Source organism: Scyliorhinus canicula, chromosome 16 (genome assembly GCF_902713615.1).
Source record: "Scyliorhinus canicula chromosome 16, sScyCan1.1, whole genome shotgun sequence".
NCBI classification, from domain to species: domain Eukaryota; kingdom Metazoa; phylum Chordata; class Chondrichthyes; order Carcharhiniformes; family Scyliorhinidae; genus Scyliorhinus; species Scyliorhinus canicula.
The window spans coordinates 69,648,633-69,670,075 of NC_052161.1; positions in this window are offsets into that span (position 1 = coordinate 69,648,633).

A 21,443-nucleotide genomic window follows, 5' to 3' on the forward strand; every position below is an offset into this window, starting at 1 on the left:
CCCGCGTCATCCCAGTTCGGGGCATATACGTTGACCATCACCACTTTCTCCCCCTGCAGCTTACCCTTCACCATCACATACCTACCCTCCTTATCCGCCACCACCTCCTCCGCCACGAATGACACCCTCTTTCCCACCAGAATCGCCACCCCCCCGGTTCTTTGCGTCCAATCCAGAGTGGAACACCTGTCCCACCCACCCCCTTCTCAGGCGAACCTGGTCCACTACCTTCAAATGGGTCTCCTGTAACATTGCTACATCAGCCTTCAGTCCCTTCAGGTGTGAGAATACCCTTGATCTCTTGACCGGCCCATTCAGCCCCCTCACGTTCCAAGTGATCAGCCGGGTCGCGGGACGACCCGCCCCCTTCCCCTGCCGATTAGCCATGTCCTGTTCCCTGCCCGCCCCGGGTCGACCCTCCCCTTCTGACCCGCTCCCCATGGCGATGGCCCCCTCCCCCCACCTCTCCAGTCCTCCACTTCCCGTTTCTGGTCTTTCCAGCAGCAACCCGGTGCCCCTCCCTAACCCCCCTTCCCCCCCCCCCCCCCCCCCCCCGGCTAGGACCCCTCCTAGCCGCGATGTACCTCCATCGTACTCCCGTAAGTCAGCTGGTTTACGCTGACCCGGCTGCTCCTGCCACACTCCGACTCCCCCCGGCTCGGGGGGGGGGCCTCCCCCCCCTTGCCACTCCTCCCTGGCCCCGCTCCAACGCGGGAAAGGTCGCCATTGCTAGCCACGCCCCGCACTTCTCCCCTCCCCCCTCCTCTGCCCCGCGCGCGGGAAAACAGAGGAAAGCCCGCGCTTTCGCCCTGCCACACCCCACCCCGCCATCTTCAGTTCCACCCCCGTCCCCGTCCATGCCTGTAAAGAACCCCCCCTAGGAGCCCATATCCCCGATCTGCTCTCCCCCCCGTCCCGCCTCCCCAACTTAACATTATAAATAACAGATAGATAACAAATAACAATGTACTTAACAGTCGCCCTCTACCAAACAGTATAAATAACCATAAATAACCATGAATAACCACAATAACAATAACTAAGGGAAGTTGGCAAAGGGGGGAAAAAACATCAGAAGAAAATCCCAAAGCAAGAGTTCAAGATCCAAACAAGGAAAGAAGAAAAAAAAAAAAAAGGAAACCGTTCCAATAAGAGTTGCCCAGTTCCGACCCAGCCGAAAAAAAAAACCGCTTGTTCAGCTGAAAGTACCCGAGCGGCTACGGCCGCCAAGTATCCCCTGGGTCTAATTCGAGTCCAGTTTCTCTTCCTGTACAAAGGCCCACGCCTCCTCTGGGGACTCAAAATAGTGGTGTTGGTTCCTGTAGGTGACCCACAAGCGCGCTGGCTGCAGCATTCCGAACCTGATCCGTTTTGCATGTAGCACCGCCTTCGTCCGGTTGTACCGGGCCCGCCGCTTAGCCACCTCCGCACTCCAGTCCTGGTAGACCCTCACCGTCGAATTCTCCCACTTGCTGCTCCTTTCCCTCTTGGCCCACTCCAGCACTCTCTCACGATCGCTGAGTCGCTGGAACCGCACCAGCACCGCCCTCGGGGGCTCATTTGCTCTTGGCTTACTAGCCATGACCCTGTAGGCCTCTTCCAGCTCCAGGGGCGAAGGGACGGCCCCTGCCCCCATCAGGGAGCTCAGCATTTCTGCTACGTATCCCGGGAGGTCTGACCCCTCCAGGCCTTCTGCCAGGCCCAAGATCCTCAGGTTCTTCCGCCTCATTCGGGTATCCAGCTCCTCAAAACGGCTCTGCCATTTCAGGTGGAGTGCCTCGTGCACCTCTACCTTTCCCACGAGGACCGTGGCCTCCTCCTCCCTAACAGTCATCTCCTGCTGCAGCTCCCGAATCGACGCCTCTTGGGTCGCCTGGGCTCCCATCAGCCTGGTGGTCGTCGCATTCATTGACTCCAAGAGCTCCATTTTCAGCTCCGTAAAGAAGCGCAGGAGAGCGGCCTGCTGCTCCTCCGCCCATTTCCTCCATTCCTCGGGTGCGCCACCGGCCGCCATTCTGGTCTTCTTCCCCCGCTTTTTTTGGGGAGCTGCTGTTGCTTTCTTTACCACCCCACTCCGGGTACCGACCATAAAGTTGGTCTGGTTCTCCTCAGGGAGCCTTCCCCCACCGGGATTTGTCCTTACAGCGCCGTTGGGGCCCTCCAATCGGTCCGAAAACACCTTTGTAGCAGGAGCCGCCAAACGTGCGACTTAGCTGGTCATAGCCGCAACCGGAAGTCGCATGTCATCACTTTAAAGGAAATATGTCATGTAATCCAGTCTCAGTTTCATTTTGGCCTGGAGCAGAACACAGCACACACAGCTTTGCAGCTCTGATGTCCTCCAGCTTCCTATCCTATGTACATGTTCAGATGGGCGTGACTTCAGGCTGCCAGAAATCACTATTGGTTTCCAAAGATGGAAAGCAGTCATGATGGCCATGCTTGGAAGCTGTTTTCCTCTAACTACAGGAGCCTGAGCGCAAACCTTGAATTGAAAGCAATGTTTAAAGAAAAATAAGGTGCCTCTCCAGAAAAAGCTTTGTGTAGTACATTTCTAACCTACAGAGAACCTGAATGAATGGATCTACAAATAAGACCATTACAGGATATAAACCAAAGATTTTAATCCACAAGTTTGCTGTGAAGAAAGTGTACTAAAGAACCATAATCTGAAACAAAGACTCTTTCATCCCTCTATTTATAATTTTTACCACTTTCTGCTCCTCTGTGTTTGTTTGTCATATGTGAGCAGAGGGCGGAGGTAGGTTAAAGTGGGGGTTAGGTATTAGTTAATAGTTAACCAGTTGTACTTGCTGAAGATTACACAATAGTTCTTGTTATAAATAAACAGTAATTGTATTTACATTCATAAGCATAGAAAAAACACAAGACACATAGGGGTGATGAGTGAGCATGCAGGACTATTTCTGATAAACACTTGTTAAACTGCACAACACAATGTAGAACATTAACTATTTCAAATATAATGGAAGAATCCCAAGAACAGAATCATAGAATCCTGTGAATGCAAAAGGAGGCCATTTGACCCATCGAATCTGCATCAACCCTCTGAAAGAGCACCCTACCTAGGCCCAATCCCCACCCTGTCCTTGTAATTCCACCTAGGGGCAATGAGGCACAGCAAATCTATGTAACCTGCACATCTTTAAAATAAACTGTACCAACAATTTATATTTACATAGTGCCTTTGCCATAATAAAACATCCCAAGGCGCTTGATTATAAAATTATAAAATGTTACAAAGATGTTGTTATTTTTGGGACTGGTTCACTAATTTAGGGTAAAAGAGGAGAGTCGTGTGACCTGTCCTGACGTAATTCACCACCAGCACCTTTGACTCTTCGATGTTGTATAAAATTATCAGACTAGTTGTCTGACTTCTAGGGGAAGAGGATGTGGGAAAATCTAGAAATAGGGGTAATTGTTTAAAAATAAGGGGTCACTCATTTAAGACAGATGAGGAGGATTTTCTTCTCTCAGAGGATCGCGAGTATCTGGAATTCTTTTCTTCAAAAGGCAGTGGAAGCAGAGTCTTTAAAATATTTTTAACGCAGAGCTGGATAGATTTTTGATAAACAAGGAGGTGAAAAGTTATCGGGGTAGGCATGACTATGGGATTGAGATCACAATCAGATCAGCCATGATCTTATTGCATGGGGGAGCAGGTTCAAGGGGCCGAATGGCCTACTCATGCTCCTAATTCGTACATTCGTATGACGAAATGAGCAGCATTCCCTCCAATTAAATATTTGAAAGACCAAATTCATTTTCTCCGTCTGGAGTCATGTCCGGCTTACTTGAACCAACTTTGGCTTGTCGATGCTCCCCGTCTGGAGTCTGGTCTGAGTCACCTGAGTCAGCTGAGGTTTCTTGATGTTCCACGTCTGGAGTCAAAACATTCAGGAATGCATTTGCTTGTGGAGAGGCTCGAGCGAATGAGGTTCGAAGTAACGTTGTGTCATCGGGGTCACCAGTAGTCTCACTGTGATAGTCGAGTGCCTCTGTACATTCTAGCTGAGGTCTGTCACATTGCACACCTTGTATGGGAAGTGGGATGCCATCGTCACTTGTCTCACATACAGTGGGTAGAGCCTCAGTAGCTTCTTGTTGTTCACTTGAGCTGGGTAGACTGTCAGAGTCTTCTTCTTGTGGCTCAAACAATCTGGATGGACTGTCATAGTCGCTTTGTTGTTCACTGGAGCATGGTAGACTGTCATAGTCTTCTTGCTGTGCACTTGAGCATGGCAGACTGTCATAGTCTTTCTGTTCACTTGAGCATGGCAGACTTGCACTGTCTGCTGCCGGTTGCTCAGAGGAGGTTGCTAGACCCTCATGATCTTGTTCATGCAAGGACTGCGCTTTGGAGTCTTGCATTGCTTCTATCATGGAGGCTGTCCACGAGCTCGCTGTGGAGGCTTGTGTCACTCGAGTCACTTCTTGTTCATGCAAGGACTGCGGTGTGGAGTCTTTCATCACTTTCTGTGTGGAGGTTGGGACCCTTTGTGGTGCGTGGACGACTCTCTGTGTGGAGGCGGGGACTCTTCGTGGTGCGTGGACCACTCTCTGTGTGGCAGCAGCCACTCTCTGTGGGCTTGTACCGCTCTCTGTCTCTTGGCATCAGGCCGCAGCATAATCCTGAACTCACGAGTCGGGATGTCATATATGCTGGGCTGAAGATCCTCAAATCCGAAGAACACATCCGCGTTGGATTCTTCACTGTAGAACACATCTCGTTGCCGTTCGGATTTGGTACTGGGGTCGCCATCTCCAATGATGAAACCTTCATCTGAGTTGTAGTCTTCTGGGACCATATCATCACTTTTTGTGTCGGAGTTGGCATTGGGCTCGTGATGTCCAAAGAAGAAATCAAGATCGGAGTCGTAGTCGTCAAGGACTGTATCATCTCTTTGGGCGGTGCTAACTGCTTGTTGCAGTGTTTTGCGGAGGTTACTTTCAGCTACTGGTTGAATTTCAAGCATTGTGCTGTCGTTCCAGGTGAAAGAATCTTTCTTTGAGGCTTTAAAAATTATTTTCTTGTTTTGGGACATTTCCCCTTTAAGTGGGCGTGGTCCAGGGCCTCTGATGTTACGAAGCGTGTGACGTAGTGCGTAGGAAGCGATTGCGCATGCGCAGGTCGCTGCTCCTTTACTTTGCGCATTTCTCTCAACTGTGCATGTGCGGTACCTTTTTTAAGATGGCCGCTGATCAAAATTGTCGTTCTCTGCACCGGGACCTTGGCCTCGTGGTGAGTACTGGCACCTCTCTTACTGTTTTCTGTTGGTTTGTTTGTGTTTTCCTCGCAGAATTTGTTCGAATTTGTCAAGGACTGCCTGGAAGTCGCTCCTGTTTTGCCATTTGGAGAACTTGAATGTTTTGAAGATTTATTCTGCTCTGGCACTGGCGATGGTGAGCAGAAGCTCTGTCTTTTTAGCATCGGCCACGTCTTGTAGGTCGGCTGCTACCAGGAAGATCTCAAATCTTTGCCTGAATGCACGCCAGTTTTCACTGTGATTGCCGTGGCACCTGAGCCACTGTGGAACCGGAATCTCGATCATCTTGCCTGGGTGTTGTTGCTGGTTGTTACTGTTCACTGAGTTGAAACTATATGGATTTAAACAATTACTCACTGGTACCATGTTTTGTTATGCTCTTGACGTAGCATAAGCTGCTTCCTTGATGTGCACTCTAACAAAGGAAGGTTCAGACGTGGAGATAGCTTCAACACGTTTATTGAACTATTAACAATTCTCCTACTTCGATACAACTCTACTGTTAATCCTTCTCTAGCTACTCAGACTAACGAACCAGTCTGCTACAATCCAATGTGGTGGGTGTGATGTTCAATCAACCCTGTGTCTGTACTCACTGAGTGTCTCCACTGGAAAGAGGAAGATCATGTGTGCTGTGTCCTTTATATATGGGTTGGTGTAATGCCCCCCTGTGGTAGTGTCACCTCTGTGCGTATCGTGAATGCCCATTGGTCGTGTCCTATCTTACTGACCTATTGGTTGAATGTCTGTGTGTCGTGTCTCTGGTGCTCCCTCTAGTCTCTATCTCGTCTACGTGTATTTACATTAACCCCTTGTGTATCTACTAGATGCATATCACCACACCGGCGTTGGAGTGGTGTGGCAGGAATTCTCTCCGTGACCAGCGATTCTCCGACCTGCCTCAGGCTCGGAGAATCCCGGCCTGGATGGGGGGTGGAATCTGAAACCGAAAATAAAATGCTGGAAAATCTCAGCAGGTCTGGCAGCATCTGTAGGGGGGAGAAAAGAGCTAACATTCTGAGTCCACATCATCCTTTGTCAAAGCATGAGTACAGCATGACCACTGTCTAAATGGGATAAATTCCGATCTAACAGCTCAAAACTGGGCAAAGTGAGGCACTATGGGTCATCATGAGCAGAATTGTATACAACCACAATTTGTAACCTCATGGTCTGGCATATCCCTCACTCTACCATTACCATAAGGTCGGTTTAATGAGGAGCACAGGACAGTCAGCCAGGAGTAGCGCCAGGCATACTTAAAAATGAGGTTCTAACCTGGTGAAGCCACAACACAGAACTACGCCCATGCTGGACAACAGAAGCATCATGTGATCAAGCTAAGTGATCCCTCAACCACAATAGGGTCAAAGCCCTGCAGTCCTTCCACATCCAATCTTTTTTTTATAAATAATTTTTATTGAAGTTTTTACAAAATACAAAATATAAACATCATAACTCTATTAACGTACACCCGCGGTAACACCCCGTAAACAGTGCCCCCCAGCTGCAAGAGCAACTTCAAACAAAAGGGAAAAAAAACAAACCAAAAGACAGAGAAAAGAGAAAAAGAAAAAAGAACAAGGGAGAGAGATAGCACCCTCCACAAACCCATGTGTACAGTTCTCCCTCCCCCCAGTCCTTACCCCCCCCCCCCCCCCCCCCCCCGGGTTGCTGCTGCTGTCGGCCTATTTCCCTACCGTTCCGCCAGGAAGTTCAGAAAGGGCTGCCACCGCCTGAAAAACCCTTGTACTGATCCCCTCAGGGCAAATTTCACCCTCTCCAATTTAATGAACCCTGCCATATCCGAGATCCAGGCCTCCACGCTTGGGGGCCTCGCATCCTTCCACTGGAGCAAGATCCTCCGCCGGGCTACTAGGGACGCAAAGGCCAGGACCCCGGCCTCTATCGCCTCCTACACTCCCGGCTCCACTGCCACCCCAAAAATTGCGATTCCCCAGCCTGGCTCGACCCTGGATCCCACCACCCTCGACACCGTCTTTGCTACCCCCTTCCAAAACTCCCCCAACGCTGGGCACGCCCAAAACATATGGGCATGGTTCGCTGGGCTCCCCAAGCACCTAGCACACCTGTCTTCGCCCCCGAAAAACCTACTCATCCTCGTCCCGGTCATGTGAGCCCTATGTAGCACCTTGAACTGTATGAGGCTAAGCCTCGCACAGGAAGAGGAGGAATTCACTCTCTCCAGGGCATCCGCCCATGTCCCCTCCTCAATCTCCTCAGCCAGCTCCTCTTCCCATTTACCCTTCAGTTCCTCCACCGAGGCCTCGTCCACCTCCTACATCACCCGGTATATGTCCGAGATCCTCCCTCCTCCGACCCACACCCCCGAGAGCACCCTATCCCGCACCCCTCGTGGGGGCAGCAAGGGGAACCCCTCCACCTGCTGCCTGGCAAACGCCCTCACCTGGATGTACCTAAACATGGTCCCCGGGGGGGAGCCCAAACTTCCCCTCTAACTTCCCCAAGCTCGCGAACCTCCCCTCCACAAACAGGTCCCTCAACCTCCTAACCCCTGCCCTGTGCCAGCCCCGGAATCCGCCATCAATGCTCCCTGGGACGAACCGATGGTTCCCCCGCATCGGGGCCTCCATCGAGCCCCCCATTTCTCCTCTGTGAATCATTGCCCCCAAATTTTGAGGGTAGCTGCCACCACCGGGCTCGTGGTATACCTCGTTGCAGGGAGCGGCAACAGCGCCGTTACTAGCGCTTCCAGGCTCGTGCCCACACAAGACGCTGCCTCCATCCTCTTCCACGCTGCCCCCTCCTCGCCCATTACCCACTTACGCACCATCGCTGCGTTGGCCGCCCAGTAGTACCCACAGAGGTTGGGCAACGCCAGCCCCCCCCCCTATCCCTGCCTCATTCCAGGAACACTCTACGAACCCTTGGAGTCCCATGCGCCCACACAAATCCCGTGATACTGCTGTTGACCCCCCTGAAAAAGGCCTTTGGGATAAAGATGGGGAGGCACTGGAACAAGAACAAAAACCTCGGGAGCACTGTCATCTTGACGGACTGCACCCTCCCCGCCAGTTACAGCGGTAACATATCCCACCTCTTAAACTCCTCCTCCATCTGCTCCACCAACCTTGTGAGGTTGAGCTTGTGCAGGGCCCCCCAACTCCCAGCCACCTGGACCCCTAGGTACCTGAAGCTCTTCCCTGCCTGCTTCAATGGGAGCCTACCAATCCCCTCCTCCTGATCCCCCGGATGCACCACAAACACCTCGCTCTTGCTCAGGTTCAGCTTATACCCCGAGAAACCCCCGAATTCCCCAAGGATCCTCATCACCTCCGGCATCCCCCCCACCGGGTCCGCCACATACAGCAGCAGGTCGTCTGCGTACAGTGACACTCGATGCTCCTACCCCCCCCCCCCCGCACCATGCCCCTCCAGTTCCCTGACTCCCTCAATGCCATGGCCAGGGGCTCAATTGCCAACGCAAAGAGCAAGGGGGACGGGGGCACCCCTGTCTCGTCCCCCGATGCAGCCGAAAGTACTCCGACCTCCTCCTATTCGTGGCTACACTTGCCATCGGGGCCTCGTAGAGCAGCCTCACCCACCGAATAAACCCCTCCCCAAACCCAAACCTCTCCAACACCTCCCACAAGTACTCCCACTCCACCCTATCGAAGGCCTTCTCCGCGTCCAACGCCACCACTATCTCCGCCTCCCCTTCCACAGCCGGCATCATAATGACGTTGAGGAGTCTTCGCACATTTGTGTTCAGCTGCCTTCCCTTCACAAACCCCGTCTGGTCCTCATGTATGACCCCCGGCACACAATCCTCTATTCTAGTGGCCAGGATCTTTGCCAGCAGCTTAGCGTCGGCGTTCAGCAACAAAATCGGCCTATATGATCCACACTGTAGAGGGTCCTTGTCCCGCTTCAGGATGAAGGAAATCAGCGCCCGCGACATAGTTGGTGGCAAAGGCCCCCCCTCCCATGCCTCGTTAAAGGTCCAGACCAACAGCTTCCACATCCAATCTTGAATGGTGGTGGACAATTAAAAAATGAACAGGAGAATGAGGCTCTGCAGACGTCTCTGTCAACAACGCTGCAAGAGCTTTGGGCATTAGTGCAAAAGACAAAGCTGAAGCAACCATCTTCAGCCTGAAGTGCTGAGTAGATGATCCATCTCAGCCTCTTCTTGAGGTCCCAGCATCATAGGTACCTCTCTTCAGCCAGTTCGATATCAAGGAACTGCTAAAAGCACTGGGTACACTGAAGACTATGAATGCTGACAACATCCTGGCTGTACTGCTGAAGACTTCTGCTCAAGAACTAGCTGTGCCCCCAGCCAATCTTCTCTAGTACAGCTACAACATTGACATTTACTTGGCAATGTGGAAAATGACACAGGTTATGTCTAAGATGGACAATTACTGTCCCATTAGACTACTCTCAATCATGATTGGATGTGTTGTCGACAGAGCTTTCAAGTGACACTTACTCACTGATGCTGGCCAATTGGCCCCTGAAAAACATAGACTAAAGGGCTGACCTGAAGTGGAAGCTACTTCCCTTGACATCAAGGCAACATTTGAATGAGTGGTCAAGGAGCCCTTGCAAAACTGGAGTCAATGGAAATCAGGGGGAAACTCTCCCCTGGTTGGAATCATAATTAGCAGAAATGAAGATGGCTGTGGTTGCCGGATACCAATCATCACAGCCTTGGGACATCACTGTCGGATTTCCTCAGTATAGTGTCCTAGGCTCAGCCATCTTCATCAACGGCCTTCCTTCCACTACAAAGTCATACATTCACTGATGATTTCCAAATGTTCAGCACCATTCATGACTCCTCAGATACTGAAGCAGTCCATTCCAAGTGCCAAACAATGACCATCTCAAACAAGAGAAAATCTAACCATCACCCCTTGACATTCAATGGCATTACCATCGCTGAGCCCTCCGAGATCAACATTCTGGGGGTTACCATTGACCAAAAGCTGAACTGGACTAGCCATATAAATACTGTGGCTACAAAAGCAGGTCAGAGGTTGGGAATTCTACAGCCAAAAACCCGTCTCCTGACACCCCAAAGCCTGTCCACCACCTCCAAGCCACAAGTCAAGAGTGAAATGGAATACTCTCCATTTGCCTGGATGTGTGCAACTCCAGCAACAATCAAGAAGCTTGAAACAATCGAAGACAAAGATGTCCACTTGATTGGCACTAGAACACATTTATAATGCGATGTGTATTCGCTGAGGAAAGGAGGAATCAGGAGCCAGTATTTCTTCAGCAAAGGTTGATTCACAAAATGCAGAGACCATAGCTACAGACTCCTCTGGACCCTGGAGGTAGAAACTGGCTTTCATATATACTTTAGAATGGTGCCTTAACCTTTCCCCCATTTGTAACAACTGCTCACTTACAATTGGAACAACTTAATTGTGATAGGTTTGTAACATTAACAACCACCATCAGCTGAAAGTTCCCCTCCAAGCTATTCACCATTCTGACTTTGTTATGGTGGCCATGAAGGATATGGTGAATGGCCATTAGATTGCCCCTTGGGCTTTATGAGGTACAAATTTCCTATTGAGCGGGTGGAGGCTCACCCGATAGGAGACACGTGGCGGAAGTTTAAAAGCCACAGTTCTGACCCAGACCAGCATCTCCATAGATTTCTAGTCTAGGTCGCAAGTGTTGTTCGCCCTTTTTTGTTACTTTAATAAAGGGAGTTATTGTCAGAAGACCGGCCTTGACAAAGTTATTACATTGGCGACGAGGAGTAAAAACATGTTTTTCCGAGAAGCCTTGAAAATAAGTAGCCTCTACAGTAAGAAACCAAATGCCTCTCTTCAGTAAACTCGCAACGTATGACATTAACAGAGAAAACTGGGTCTAGTACGTGGAGCTGATGCGTTACTTCTTTAGTCTAGCAACACTGTGGGAGATGAGAAGGAGAAAGTGATTTTGCTGACAGCATGTGGGGCCCTGGCATTTAGCGTGATGAAAAGCCTGATCTACCCAGATGTCCCTGACTCAAAAACATTTGCCGAGCTCGGAGACCTAGTGCAAAATTTGTCCCGAAGCCTTCTATCATCCTCCAGTGATACCGTTTTAATACGGCGGGGGGGGGACTCCAGGGGAACCTGTCACTAAATTTTTAACCACGTGGACAGGAGGTGCCTGGCGTAGAGTTTGTTGGTCTGCTGGGTGTAGTTTAAAAAGCCATTGAGATCGCTCTATCCCTGGAGAATGAAGAAAATGAGGCTCAGGAGCTACAAGGGCACTTGACAGCAACGTCCTCTAGTTAGGGGGAGTTGTGTATAAGAGCCATTCTTCGGTTGAAGTGCCTGTGCGAATCACCCATCACCAAGTTAGAGCTTAGCTGGTATCCCCCGGGAGTCAAGGAAGTTTCAGGATCCCCCTAAGGATAATAATATATAATAATCTTTATTGTCACAAGTATGCTTACATTAACACTGCAATGAAGTTACTGTGAAAAGCCCCTAGTCGCCACATTCCGGCACCTGTTCAGGTACATGGAGGGAGAATCCAGAATGTCCAAATTACCTGACAGCACGCCTTTCGGAATTTGTGAGAGGAAACCGGAGCACCCGGAGGAAACCCATGCAGGCACAGGGGGAACGTGTAAACTCCGCACAGACAGTGACCCAAGCCGGGAATCGAACCTGGGACCTGATGCTGTGAAGCAACAGTGCTAACCACTGTGCTACTGTGCCACCCATAGGAGGGATATGAGGGAGCCCGCTCCACAAGAGTGCAGATGCCAGTTGATGGGCTATTGGAAGCACTGTAAAAGGGCACAACCAAGCCAAGGCTATAGGAATCGGCAATCGTTGTATTACTCAAGGGAGAAGCCATGGCCCATACAGGCTTGTACCATGCAGGTATTCCCACTCCCAGATGAAGAGATGATGCAATTAAACTGTATCATCATGACCAAGGTCACCCCACTAATGATAACGCTGCTGATAAATGGCCATCCATTGCAGGTGGAGGTGGACACGGGGATTGCTGTTTCTGTTATTGGGGATCAGACATTTGATCGCCTCCAAACTGGTTTCCAATCCTTGAGTTTGGAAGGCACCGGAGCCAAATTACTTACCTACACGGGGGAACATTTGCAGATTAAAGGTACTACTACAATCCTAGAGACCTACAGGCAACAGTCAGCCTGGCTTCCACTCATCATTGTGTGAGGACAGGGACCAAGACTTATAGGGAGAGATTGGCTCCAGCGGATAAGGCTGGATTGGTTAGAGATTTTCAAACTGGGATTTGTTGGACTGTGCAAAGTTATCAGCAAAAACCCTGAACTCTTAGAAGTCTTCCAAGAGGGCCTTGGGAAGATAAAAGGAGCCAGAGCCAAAATCTATGCAAACTCCGATGCTTCGCCTAAATATTGCAGAGCAAGACCGATTCCATACTCCTTGTTGGAGCAGGTAGAGACCGTGCTTTGGCACCTGGAAAGTTTAGGTATAATAAGACCCGTGCAATTCACAGAATGGGCAGCGCCGGTCGCCCCTGTCCTTAAACCAGACAAATCGGACCACCTTTGCGGGGATTATAAGCTTGCTGTCAATCGTATTTCCAAACTGAAAACCCCATGCCATGAATAGGTAGCTAGATGTTCACTAAGTTAGGTATCAGCCACGCCTATCTTAAACTCAAATTGATCCCGAGCCTTCCCGCAAATGCGTGATGATCAACACTCACAAGGGCCTATATGAGTATACTCGCTTGCCTTTTGCGGTCTCATCAGTGTGCGCCATATTCCAACAGGTCAGGGAGAACACACTCTATGAGTTACCCAAAGTGGCGGTGTAATTAGATGATGCTCCGATTATGGGGACTTCAGAACAAGAGCACTTGGCAAACCTAGATGAGGTCTTGCTGTGATTTCAGAAGGCAGGAGGAGTGCAGCTCAAAATGGAGAAATGCGTTTGCCAGCTGAGCAAAATGACCTATTTGAGCCAATGGATGGACAAAAAAGGGCTGCGCTCAGTGGAGAACAAGGTTAGACCCTTTAAGGAAGTGCCAACTCCAAAAAACACTACAGAATTGAAATCCTTCCTGGGATTAATCAATTATTACGAGAAGTTTATCCTGAATTTGGCCTCCTTGCTGTCTCTGCGACACATAATACTGTGAAAGTACCAGAAATGGTCTTGGGAGGCACCACAGGTGGAGGCCTTCGAAAAGGTAGAACAGCAACTACTGTCGTCTAATCTATTGGCCCATTTCGCCCCCAAAAAGGAACTCATTCTAACATGTGATGCTTCCCCCTTAACGGGATTGGGTGCGGTACTCTCACACCACTGGAAAGATAGAACACAAAGAACAATCGCCTATGTATCTAGGACTCTCGTGTACCGCGCAGAGGTATTCTCAAATCGCGAAGGACGGCTTGGTGGTTGAGTTTGGTGTAAAAATATGTTACCAGAACATCAATGGCAGACGTTTCGTGATAGTGACTTTTTAAGGAGGATAAGGCAATCTCTATTGCCTCTACCTGAATACAGTTTTGGGCCCTGTTACTTGCAGTTTGTGAATACCTCAGAGAGCACCGCTGTGGAATGTGAATAGCTAATGCTGATGCCTTGAGTCACCTCCCAATGACCACCAGCCCAGTTCCCTGTTAGAAGAGGTTACAGTGACCCTGAATTCTGTTGTGACATCACCAGTGACTGCAAAGCAAATCAAGACCTGGACACAAAAAGACCCAACCCCTGTCAAAATTGAAGCTACATGATCCTGAACGGCGGTGTCCGAGGACAACCCTCCAACGACATGAATGAAAAATGAAAATCGCTTCTTGTCACGAGTAGGCTTCAATGAAGTTACTGTGAAAAGCCCCTAGTCACCACAATCCGGCGCCTGTCCGCGGAGGCTGGTACAGGAATCGAACTGTGCTGCTGGCCTGCTTGGTCTGCTTTAACAGCCAGCGATTTAGCCCAGTGAGCTAAACCAGCCCCTGAAACCGTATCTGACCAAAATAATTAACTTAGTGTTGATGACGGTCTCATTCTTTGGGGGTCCCAGTTAGTCGCCTCCACCCTGGATGGTGCCCAATTCTATTGGAGACGCATAATGGCCACCTTGGGCCATTATGGTCGTGAAAGCAGCAGTAGTAATTTTTTACTAAAGGTCTTAGTATTTAGGTTTTTTTTCTGAAAATCTAACAACCAAAAGAGGGAGAGATGTCAATTGGCAGGGTTGTGTGCTATTCCTGCACAATGTGGTGCATCAGGGACACTTCAAGTGTCCCTGAGGACTACATCTGGAAAAGCTCACCAAACACATGGATCGGTTAGAGCAGCAGCTGGAAGCATTGAGGAGCACACAATTAGCTGAATTTGTGACAGATAATGGCTTCAGAGATGTGGTCACACCCAAGGAAGGTAGATGGGTGACCGCCAGACGGGGTAGGCAGACAGTGCAGGGGTCCCCTATGGCTGCCCCCCCCCCCCCTATCTAACAAGTATGCCGTTTTGGATACTGATGAGGGGAAAGGTCCATCACGGGACAGCAGCAGCAGTGGCCAGAGTGAAGGCACCACGACTAGTCCTACTGCACAGACGGCGGATACAAAACATAGAAAAGAAATAGCGGTAGGGAATTCAATAGTCAGGGACACAGATAGGCGCTTCAGTGGCTGCGAAAAGGACTCCAGGATGGTCGTTTGCCTCCCTGGTGCCAGGGTCCTGGATGTCTCTGAGCGGGTACAATGCATCCTAAAATGGGAGGGACATCAGACAGAGGTCACTGTCCAAATTGGCGCGAATGACATATGTAGAAAGAGTAGCGAGGTCTGCGACAGCAATTTAGGGAGCTAGGTAGAAGATTAAATAGCAGGACCTCGAGGATAGTAATCTCAGGATTACCCTACGTGCTGCAACAGGGATGTAGTGCAGTTGACCACGTGGCTAAAGAACTGGTGCAGGAGGGTGGGCTTCAGTTTTTTGGATCACTAGGATGTCTTCCAGGGAAGGTGGGGCCTGTACAAGAAGGACAGGTTACACCTGAACTGAAGGGGCACCAGTATCCTGGCTGGGAGTTTGCTAATATGGTTCGGGTGGGTTTAAACTAATTTGGCAGGGGGGTGGGAATCAGGACAGTAAGCCAGCAAGTGTAGAGACTGGAGATGAGCAGGTACCAGGGTCAGGCTGGCTAAGAGGAACGGTCGAATTTAGTGGGACTGGAGGTCTGGAATGTATCTGCTTCAATGTGAGGAATATAACAGGTAAGACAGATGAACTTAAGGCCTTGATTCATGCTCGGAACTTGGATGTGTTGCTGTAACGGAGACTTGTTTAAAAAAGGGACAGGACGGGCAGCTAAATATTCCACGATATAGGTGTTTGAGGCGAGACAGGGAGGAAGGTAAAAGAGGTGGGTGAGTTGCGATACTGGTTAGGGAACATATTACAGCTTTACAGAGGGAGGACACCATGGAAAAATCAAGTAATGAGGCACTGTGGGTAGAGCTCAGAAACAGGAAGGGGACAGTCACTATGATGGAGGTGTACTACAGGCCTCCCAACAGCCCACGGGAAGTTGAGGGAAAGATATGGAAGCAGTTTCTGGATAGATGTAGAAATAATAGGGTTGTTCTAGTGGGAGATTTTAATTTTCCTCATATTGACTAGAAATCCCTTAGGACTAGGAGCCTGGATGGTGAGGGATTTGTTAAGTGTGTTCAGGAAGGTTTTTTGGAACAATATGTGGATTGTCCGACTAGAGGGAGGGCTATATTGCACCCAGTACTAGGGAACGAGCCCAGCCAGGTCATCAACGTTGTAGTGGGAGAACATGGGACGAACAGTGACCACAATTCCATAAGCTTACGGATACTCGTGGAAAAGGAGGAGTGTTGTCCTCGGGTTAAGGTTCTAAATTGGAGGAAGCCTACAACCAGATCAGGCAGGATTTGGAAACTGTTATTTGGGAGAGGCTGTTTGAGGGTAAATCCACATTTGGCATGTGGGAGCCTTTTAAGGAGCAGTTCAAAGAAGTGCAAGACAGGCATGTGCCAGTAAAAATGAAGGACAGGAAAAGCAGGGAACCATGGATGACCAGGAAAACTGAGACTATTGTCAAAAAGAAAAAAGATGCATATGTGAGGCAGACAACTAAAAAAAGATAAAGCACTTTAGGAATACAAGGAAAGTAGAAAAGAGCTAAAGCAGGGAGTTAGGAGGGCAAAAAGAGGTCAACAAATGTCCTTGGCAGACAGGATTAAGGAGAATCCCAAGGCATTATATATATATACATTAGGAACAAGAGGGCTGCTAGAGAAAGAGTTGGCCCACTCAAGAACAAAGGAGGGAAATTATGTATAGAACCAGAGGAAGTAGATGAGGTCCTGAATGAGTATTCTGCATCGGTATTCACAGAGGAGAGGGACATGCTGATTGGTGGTGTCTAAGAGGGATGTGTAAACACTTTAGAATAGGTCGTTATTATGATGGAGGTAGTGTCAGGTGTGTTAAAAAGCATTCAGGTAGACAAATCCCCAGGGCTAGATGGCATCTATCCCAGATTACTGAGGGAGATAAGAAATCAAATTGCTGGACCTCTGACAGAAATCTTTGTGTCCTCATTGGCCACAGGTGAGATCCCGGAGGATTGGAGGATAACCAATGTTGTACCATTATTTAAGAAGGATTGCAAGGATAATCCAGGTAATTATAGGCCAGTGAGCTTGATGTCAGTGATAGTGAAATTGTTGGAAAAGATTCTCAGAGATAGGATCTATGCACATTTGGAAGTGAATTGTCTTATAAGTGACAGGCAGCATGGTTTTGTATGAGGGAGGTCATGCCTCACTAATTTGATTGAATTTTTTGAGGAGGTGACAAAAATGATTGACGAGGGAAAGGCTGTGGATGTTGTCTACATGGACTTTAGTAAAGCATTTGATAAAATCCCTCATGGCAGGCTGGTGCAAAAGATTAGATCACATGGGGTCAGGGGTGAACTAGCTGGATGGATCCAGAACTGGCTTGGCCATAGAAGACAGGGGGTAGCAAGAAGGGTGTTTTTTCAAATGGAGGTCTGTAACTAGTGGTGTTTGCAGGGATCAGTTCTGGGACCTCTGCTCTTTGTAAAATATATAAATGACTTGGAAGAAAACATAGCGGGTCTGATTAGCAAGTTTGCGGATGATTACTAAGATTGCGGGAGTTGCGGATAGTGATGAAGATTGTCAGAGAATACAGCAGGGTATAGATAGGCTGCAAAATTGGGCAGAGAAATGGCAGATGGAATTTAACCCAGACAAATGTGAGTTGATGCACTTTGGTAGATCCAATTCTGGTGGGAGCTATAAAATACATGGCAGAACCATCAGGAGCAGAGAGACACTGAGAGATCTGGGTGTGCAGGTCAACAGAGCCTTAAAAGTGGCAGCACAGGTGGAAATGGTGGTAAAGAAAACACATGGCATGCTTGCCTTCATAGGACGAGGTATCGAGTATAAAAGCTCAAAAATTATGTTACAGTTATACAGAACGTTGGTTAGGCCACATTTGGAATACTGTGTCCAATTCTGGTCACGGCACCACCAGAAGGACGCGGAGTTCTTTGGAGAGAGTACAGAAAAGGTTTACCAGGATGTTGCCTGATATGGAGGGTATTAGCTATGATGAGAGATTTAATAAACTGGGATTGTTCTCCCTGGAGAGACGGAGGCTATGTGGCGACCTGATAGAAGTTTATAAAATTATTAGGGGTATAGATAGGGTGAACAGTTGGAGGTTTTTTCCCAGGGCAGAAATGACAATTACAAGGGGGCACAAGTTCAAGGTGAGGGAGGGTTGTGCAGGGGAAGTTTTGTACACAGAGGATGGTGGCAGCCTGCAATGCACTGCCAAGTGAGGTGGTTGAGACAGATAAGACTTTTATGGATAGGCACATGAACAGACGGGATATAGAAGGATACAGGTGGTTGATCAAGATAGGACACATGATCGGCGCAGGCTTGGAGGGCCGAAGGGCCTGTTCCTGTGCTGTGTTGTTCTTTGTTCTGGGGTCCCTAAAATGAAAATGCTCACCAGGAGCTACGTCTGGTGGCCAGGTCTCGACCCAGACATTGTGGGCTTGCTTAAACAGTGTGGGTTATGCCCGAAAAACCAGAAACTCCCTCCTTCAGTCTCGCTACACTCATGGGAGTGGCCAGGCAGGCCATGGCTTCAAGCGCATGTGGACTTTGCCAGGTCTCTTCTGGATTCTATGTTCCTGACCCTGGTAGATGCACATTCCAAATGGTTGGAGATACACTGCATGGGCACAATCGAGAAACTTCAACAGAGTTTTTTCACGTATGATGTACCGGAGGTCCTGATTTCCGACAATGACACAGCCTCCATGAAATTAAATGGCATCAGACATACAAGAATGGGACCATATCACCCATCGTCCAACAGACTGACAGAATTGGCGGGGTAGACCATCAAAGTCGGCATAGAACATAGAACATACAGTGCAGAAGGAGGCCATTCGGCCCATCGAGTCTGCACCGACTCACTTAAGCCCTCACCTCCACCCCATCCCTGTAACCCAATAACCCCATCTAACCTTTCTGGACACTAAGGTGAATTTATCATGGCCAATCCGCCTAAGCTGCACGTCTTTGGACTCTGGGAGGAAACCGGAGCACCCAGAGGAAACCCACACAGACACGGGGAGAACGTGCAGACTCCGCACAGACAGTGACCCAGCGAGGAATTGAACCTGGGACCCTGGCGCTGTGAAGCCACGGTGCTATCCACTTGTGCTACTGTGCTGCCCAGAAAAAGGCATGAAAAAGGAACCGGCAGCATCCATGGGGACCAAGTTGGCATGGTTTTTATTTGATTACAGAACCATCCTCATATACAACAGAAATTGCCCCAGCGGAATTGTTAATGGGACAGTCGATTTGCACGGGATTAAGCCCTATTCCCAAATCTGATGGGGAGGGTTGAGACCCAACAAGAAAATTGGAAAAGAAATTATGATTCTGTGAGATCCAAAAGAATAGCTAAAGCAGGCGAGATAATCTATGTGAGGAACTTTGGGAATGGCTCCAGTTGCATCTCCAGAGTCAAATTGGAGAAATAGGGCCCGTATCCCACGAGGTGAAGTTCCAAGATAAGGTCTGGGGAAACACCTGGACCACCTTCAAAGTAGGGAGTCCTTCCCCATAGAAGCCTCATGACCAGCCACAGAGGTGGCCGCCCCCAGTGCTGGGCTACCAGCCAGAGAGAGCCCTGTGTCTGTCTGAAGAGGACTCAGGTTCCAAGATGGAGGCAGAGGAATCAGGCTTGCCATCGGTAGCAGACACCAAGGAGAAATCCTCATCGGTAACTCTTCAGCGGCCCCTCTGGAAGCAAAGAACACCAATCCCGTTAACACCTCCAAATCCCATTCCACCCCCATCGGACGTCAGGCTGATTGTGAAGAGGCGGAAGCAACCTCCTCAGCATGGGAGAAATGAGGGGGAAATGGACTTAAGATGGTGGGGGGGAGGGGTAGTATATTATGATGGCTGTGAAGGACAGGGGGGATCAGCAACAGATCATCCAGCGTTTTGTAGAATATGAATTTCCCTATTGAGCAGGTGGAGGCTCAGCCAATAAGAAATATGGCAGGAGTTTAAAACCCACAGTTCCAACCCAGGCCAGCATCTCCCTAGGACCCCAGGTTGGGACGCAAGTGTCGTACACTGTAGCTGCAGCCCTTTTTGTTACTTTAATAAAGGGAATTATTGTTAGAAGACAGGCCGTGGCAAAGTTTTTATAGAAACATATACCTATTCCTTCACCATCGCTGGGTCAAAATTCTGCAACTCCCTTACTAACAGCACTTTGGGTGAACCTACACCAAATAGACTGCAAGAAGCAGCTCACCAGCCCTTTCGCAAGGACAATTAGGGATGTGCAATAAATTCTGGCCTAGCCAGAAACGCCTACATCCCATGAATTAACAAAACATTCAGAGTGTCCTGAGAGCATACCTGAGTCATCCTGTGAAATTACTCTGGCAGCTTGAATGTCTGTTCTCCTTAGGCCTTTGAGCTTTCCCCAGGACATTTTCTATCAGCTCACTGGGATGACTAATCATTCAGTCTCTTAAATGAGAGGATAAGGGGAGCCACACATCACCTATTTTGTTTGCTCCATCACAGATGGCCTTTCTTTCAGACGAGGATCGAAACTCTGGATTTCCCTGTCTAACCCCCACTGCCTCTCTATATTCGTCTCCTTCTTAAAGATGTTCCTTAAATTCAAGTAACAGGAGCAGGGATGTCTTGCTGCAATTATCCAGGGCTTTGGTGAGGCCACACCTGCAATACTGTCTGCAGTTTTGGTCTCCTTTTCTGAGGAAGGATGTTCTTGCTCTGGAGGGAGTGCAGCAAAGGTTTACCAGACTAATTCCTGGGATGGCAGCACTGATGTACGAAGAGAGATTGAATCGGTTAGGACTGTATTTTCTGGAGTTCAGAAGAATGAGGGGGGATCTCATAGAAACCAATAAAATTCTAACAGGACTGGACAGGGTAGATGAAGGAAGGATGATCCCGATGGTGGGTGTGCCGAGAACCAGGGCCACAGTCTGAGGATACGGGGTAGACCATTTAGGACATAAATAAGGAGAAATGTCTTAACCAGAGAGGGGTGAGCTTGAGGAATTAGTTACCACAGGAAGTAGTTGAGTCCAAAACATAGGGCGGGATTCTCTCAGCCCAGGGCCGGGCCGGAGAATCCCCGTGACCGGCGCGAATCGCGTCACGACTCCCCGACGCTGGCACGCGATTCTCCGACCCTGGTGGGGGCCTCCGATGTGGCCTGGCCCGTGATCGGGGCCCACCGATCAGCGGGATGGCCTCTCTGGCTGGAGGCCTCTTTTCTTGTGCACCGGCCCCTGTAGGCCTGTGCCATGTTGCATCGGGCCAGTGCGTTGAAGGGAGCCACTGTGCATGCGCACGTTGGCGCCGGTGCCACTATGCATGCGCGGATCCTGCGGCGCCCAGTTCATGACAGGATCAGCAGCTGGAGCGGCGTGAATTGCTCCAGTGCCGTGCTGGCTTCCTGTAGGGGCCAGAATTGCTGATCCTGAGGTCGTGTTGCTGCTGATGAGAAACGTAATAGCGTTTCCGACGGCGTC